Genomic DNA, 6,844 nt, shown 5'->3' on the forward strand with positions numbered 1-6,844 from the left:
AGACAAGCGGGAATGTTTTAGTAACATAAAATCCAATATTTTATATATTTGAAATGTTCGGGATATAAATCGGTCCGGTTTATAACATAAAAACAAATACAAAATAAATACAATTTGACTCGAAATCGAGGGATGTCACACAATGGTCGACCACAGGTGTGAAGTTGCACCTACAAATTTTTTATTGGTCAAACGCCATATGCTTAGAATAGTTTTATCAACAACTCAACTCAACCCAACATTTTAATAAAAAACAAATCTATTTCTCTTCCACATACATAACTCAATCTAACCCAATTTTTCACTTTCATTCACAACTCAACCCAACCCAACATTTAATAAAAAAATTAATTTATCTCTCTTCCACATACACAACCCAATCTAATCCAATTATTTTAATACATATATCTTATTTAGGTTTTAATTTATTCTATAAAATCTATTAAAATTAAAAAAAAATGTTTATTTTTTAAATTTTGTATTATTTTAAATATAAAAAATTAAAAAAAAACTACGTTCATCAAACATATTTAATTAAAAATATAATTCAAGTTACAAGCATGACACTAAATTTAAAATTGCAAGTACATAAGATGGAAACTACATAATTATTCATCAAGGTGAAATTTTTGTCATATATGCTCAATCAAATCGTTTTTTAGAGCATTATGAGATTCTCTATTGTGAAGTTGTGCTTTGTTGGTCATATAACTTGATAGGTCTATAATTCATTCGGTAGAGTATTGTCAAGGTTGTTCGCCTTCAGTAGAGTTTTTACAAGTAACAAAACTAATTTTACATATAATAATATTATAAAAAATACATGTTTTTAAAAGTGCTCCGTTTTTAACAAAATTTATATCGAAAAGCTCATAAAAATAAAATAAACAAGACTGTGTTTTTAAAATTTTAAAATAAATTAAATAATAATAAATTATTAAAAAAAATCAAAGTATATACAAAAGAAATTGTTTGAAAGAAAAGAATGGAAAAAGGAATATTTAAATGAAGTTGGATCATCGCCTAAATTAATCTCACGGCTTGGGCTGTGCACTGTAGTTAATTTAATTTATTTTTTTAATAGATAAATAGTGTAAGAACCTTCTCATAGCAGGTTGTTGATAAAACTAGTTTAGGTGTGTTTTAAACTGACTTTAGTCATGCATGTGTGAAAGACAAGAGAGAGATATTACATTGTTTAGTTAATTATATACTGTATTTATTAGTGCGTGGACAAACATAAAATCCCAGTACTTGAAAGAAAGAAGCTCAAATGGCCCATAGTCTCATCAAGCCATTTTTGGACCTTGAGTCGGTGTGTCTTCTTGGACCAGGCTAGGAACCTGTTCTACTGAAGACGAAAACAGATTTTGCTCTGTCAATAATCTTGTTTTAAAATGGTTTAGTTATATAGGTCATTGAGGTTGGTGCGACCCATGCAAGAACTTATACAAAACATTGCTTTCAAAGGCATTCAAGCTTCATATTTTTATCAACTTTTATTGTCTATGCTGATCTTGGATTCTGTTTGAATAGTTTTTTTATAACACACAATATTAAGCAAAATGACACTACAAAAAGAATGAGTAACATGCACCATATATAACATCTCAAACCGAATACAAACCAAACCATATTAAGAATTTAACATCCACCCATGTCTATGATTGATTCCGCGCGTGGACTCACCAAATCAACTGGCTCGAAATCTGATCGGAAGGAGAACATTTGATAAGGGGTGTCCTTCAACTCGACCTTTCTGACCATCTTGTTGCCTTGTTTGAACTTGTAAAACAAGTGTATGGCACTGCACCATAACGCTTGTACCGGAATCATATAACGCCTTAAGTGACTCCCTTTCGCTCTCACTTTTAACAGCAACGTCTTCTTTCTCCCACACTCCATCCGTCTTCATAACCCAAATATCCCAACAACCATCCGCATTTGTTGATTTGCATACCAACCCCAACCTTCCATCGTACTTCACAAGCATTATTGGTGGATTTGAATAGGCTGATTCATCATACGGAATAGGAGACGAAAACATTTTCATTTTTCTGAATACGCATCGAACTTCAAGATGTCGTTGATCGATAATAACATGTAGATCGAACCGCTCACTGTGATTGGTAGCGAGTCAGTCAAGGAAACACAATGACCAGCCAACTTTATATGCTTTTGTGATTGCCACTCCCACGTCAATGAGTCGAATATATCACAACCATACAAGGTGTTCAACTTTCCCCAGGACCGTCTCAGTTCACTGCAACAAATTTATAAAAAAAAGAAACGTAAGTCGCTACACACTATCATTAGTTAATCTGCGGTCCGATAACTTACACTTCCAGGAAAGAAGAATGCAACATTCACATTCTTAATTAAATCACAAAAAATGCAATTTACTAATTAAGCTACTAGTTAGCATGTTTTGAAACACCAACTTTTTATAAAACTTAATGTAAATCATTCTCTAAAAACATTATCTTAGTTATAAAGAGAGAGGGGAGATCGAGAGAGACTTACGGGCGGTCAGAAACTCTGATGATCTTGTAACGTAATGGTTTCGAACCCATCACTACAATCGCGAACCTCCCTACCATTTCATTTCGTTTGGGATTTGGCAATGCCAAAACCTGCTTAGTCGTAGGTTTGCAAAACGTGGTAAAATTCTTTGTTGAATTCCATTGGATCGTGGGTTTGAAACACCATAATTCCTTGCTCCGACGTCGCAAGAATTCTAGCATCATATGGAAGAAAGGCAAGATCAAGGCTGCTTGATCCCGGAGACGGTGTAAACTCTTCGATGTGCATCAAACATCTTCTCACATTTTGGATGAGATAACCCGACACCATCTTGTTATTTTTCTTCAATTGATCGACAACATACGATTCGTTTGCGAGTGTGTTAAATACTTTGCTAACGCAACACATGGTGTCACGAGATTTCAAGGTTGATCTTGACATAATCTCCATGAACATCTCGCTAAAAAGCTCAGAGGCCATATATATGAGAAAAACAAGATTAACGCTTGAGGATTAATTTGTAGGGATTAAAGAAGAACTATATTAATTTTTTGTTTTGGATTTGAGGTACGAGTCTCTGGTCATCTTTATAGGGAAATTGAAAGACCTTGGGGGCCAAGTTTTATTGTGCTAAGGATTAATATAGTTATTTTTTCAATTTTAAATACGGTCACCGTAAATTAAATTTATTCCTTTTTAAAGTTAAATTGCGCGCCTTTGTAACTATTAATTCTTTTTCTTAATTGGTTTTACACTTTCACAACCTCGATTTAATTTGTTAGTTTAATAAAATATATTTGTTTCTTTTTATAACTTCAAAAGAAAATTAAGTTTAGCTAAAAACTAGAAACAAATAATAATCTAGGTTAATAACTTTGAAATTTTAAATATTTGTTTTATAACTTTGAAACTTTGACATTTTTAATGATATACTTTCACTACAACCTATTTGTTTGTTTAAATAGCTAGCTGTTAAAAAAAACTAGTTATCGATATATGCAAGTACTCGATTAAAATAGGAAAACTTTTGAAAATAAACATTTATGAAAACAAATTTTAAAATTTAGGTATCATTTGCAAAAAATTACAGATATAAGTATTATAAACTAGTCTTGACAAGTAGTTTGTAGAACCAATTATAATTTGCCGCGTGTCCTTAAACTAACCGTAACGAGCACGTTTACTAATCATTAACTCGTCATGACTAAATAAGTTTCATGACTCATAATTAATGCCACAAGTAATTCATAAGTCCTTTAGTCGTGACGGCTAATTTACTCGGTTAACATTCCCTACACGAGTAGTTTATTAGTAATTAACTCGTCGTGACTAGTTTAACCTTATAATCTACTCGCCACGACTAAAAGACTTATGAATTACTCGTGGGCGTTGATTACGATAAATGAAACTTATTTAGTCGTGGACGGGTAATTGATTAGTGAACGTGCTCGTTACGGTTAGTTTAAGGACACGTGGCAAGTTCTAATTGGTTTCTACAAACTACTCGTCACGACTAATTTATAGTACCTATTTCTGGAATTTTTTACAAATGATACCTAAAACTAGAATTTTGTTTTTCATATATGCTTATTTTAGAAAATTTCCCAAATTATACACGTTAGATTATTATTTACGATAGTTAATATTGTAGATCAAAGTTTTCATAATAAATAATCCTGCATTTAAAGATATTTATGATTTTTATATATGTTCACAACTTAATGATTTTTCAACTAGTTTTACAGTTTTACTATAATTTGGTCTCGTGTGTACTATTAACAGAGCATATATTACGTGCAAACCAATAAAGCACACACAAAACGAACAATAAAGGCGTGTATGCAAGGAGGCCACCACTACTACCACACCACTGTCATATAGGGTTTCAACACATGACCCAACAACAATATCATCCAAGCAAAAATGAAATCAAAATTTGAAGACTCGTTAAGCCGATTATGTGGGATCAGAGGGCTGCTTATCTTTTTTTTTTCTTAATTATTTTCTATTGTAACGTTAAAAGCTTTCTTTGGTGTATCTTTAATTTGAGGTTTCGGGTTTCTCAGTCCCTGTGTACCTCTGCTTTAATTTCGACCCCGAGAAAGAGTATACGCATATAGGTATTATCATTCTCCAGTGGATAGGTTGAAGCTTGAGGTCCCTATATATTTTGAAGTCTTCCAATTTTATTAGGGTTTTACCACGTTCGATTCGCATTAATTTTTGCAAGAGTTTTAATTCCACTAAATCTAACTCTAAATTTAATATGTGTGATCATGTGTCTTTTATAAATGGTATACAAATGTGTATCATTGTATTCTCGCGTGTTAGGTATCTTAGTAAGTTAAATATGTGTGCGTGTATATATATTTGCAAACAAAGAACCCTGATTAAAAAAGTAGCATGATATCAATATACCAACGATGTCTTCACATCCACATGGAGATAAACAAAAACATAACTCTGGTTCACAATTTTCTTTAAAATTTTAGCATACACTTCTCATAGATTGTCCTCTTCGTCTATATCATGACCAAAATGATACCTTTCTCCTAGAGCAACAACCAGGAACAAAAATAAAAACATGAGTTGTCACTATCACAACCTCCAACCTTTTGTTGTTTATAGATGTATCGCCAATATTGCAAGTCATATGTCACATCAGCACGCCTTCGTCTGCTTTGTGAGATTTATACACCCGCAATGGATTGGGTTGCTTTTGCTTTGGCATTTGTAGAAAATGTAAGGATGTTTTTTTTATAGGGAAAAGCTTGTGGGTATTGTTGATGGGTCCATTGACTAGACATATATATTTGAAAGGTTATTTTATCGTTTTTGAAACTATGCATTGGTCATTCACCCATAGGGGATGCAGTTATGAGCAACCTATGAATTTGTTATTGGTCACACGCTATATGCTTAATTAAGTGTGCTTAAATGGTACATTTAGACATGAGTGTGTTGGATGTCAAGAACACAAAACTACGATATAATCATCCATAAGCAAATGATTAAATCAAGAAAACACGGGATCAATTTGGTAAATCTGGTCTTCAAGACAAAATCAAAGCAATCTGTTTACTATTATGAAATTGACCAACGATTCTTTACAATTGATAGCCTATTTATAGTATATGAAACGGTACATACAAGGATATTATATCCTTTTGTTTGGGTACCAGAAAACTCTCATAGCCGTCATATAACGGGCGTTGACTTTTTTCATGTATGACTTTTTTTCTGGCTTTTGACCATTATCAAATTATAATACATAAAAATATAACCTAAGTCTAGATTACATTATAATGCGTGAAAGACGAGATATTAGAAACTTGTTTTAAACTGGTTTTTGTAATGATCAGTGAGGCTGATCTTGTGCCCCATGCAAGACCTTAGGTAGAAAACATTGCTTTCAACCTTCATATTTTTTTTATTAACTTTTATCGTCTATAATCATGGATTCTGTTTGAATATTAGTTCTTTTTATAACACACAAATGAACCAAATCTTATGTGATGGGTGTTTTTATAATTTAGAGAGTAATTCAAGGTGTTGTGAGTGAAGAGTTTTTATATTTTGGAAAAAGTAGTGATTTTTCTGTATATTTAAAAAGCTACTGTTCATCCCATATAATTTTTTAATATATTTTGAAAGTGGTTGTGAGTGTATGGAAGAAAAAATGTAATGGTAAAAGGTATAAAAAAGTATTATTTAATTGAAATGGATAGAGAAAATATACTGAGTTTAGTGTAATTTTTGGTTTAAAAATAAGAGGTGGGATGAGAATGCTCTTAAAAACGAAAGTTTAGCTAAAAGCTAGAAACAAAAAATATTTTTATTGGTTAAATAACTTTAAAATTTTCAGGGTTATACTCAGTGTTTTAAAAACCGGTTCAAACCGGCTGGTTGAACCGGTTAAACCGGATTTCGCATAGCAGGCCGGTATTTTGAGTCCGGTATTTTTGGCCGGTTTTCTAGAATATCGTACCGGCGGTTTTTTCTAAAATACCGGTTTCTATCGCCAAACCGGTTTTAAGTCCGAGAAATTTTTGATATTTGTGGCCCATATTTTATCAAATTTACTTTTAACCCAACAATTAACATCAAATGTATAAACTTTATGACTATTTTTTAAAAATTGAATGCTTTTGAATTAATTTTTTTGATATGGATTAACTTAATTTTGGATTATATATATTTTGTTATGGAATCATTTATGTTTAGGTTATTTTTGGAGTTGAAGTTGCATTTATAGGAAATTGTAAGGTAAACTATTTAACCGGTTGAACCTCCCGGTATAACCCGGTTCAACCGGTTTGTA

The sequence above is a fragment of the Bidens hawaiensis genome, unplaced genomic scaffold (genome assembly GCF_021521415.1).
Source record: "Bidens hawaiensis isolate Kalapana, Puna unplaced genomic scaffold, B.hawaiensis_p1.1 tig00064633_1, whole genome shotgun sequence".
NCBI lineage: Eukaryota > Viridiplantae > Streptophyta > Magnoliopsida > Asterales > Asteraceae > Bidens > Bidens hawaiensis.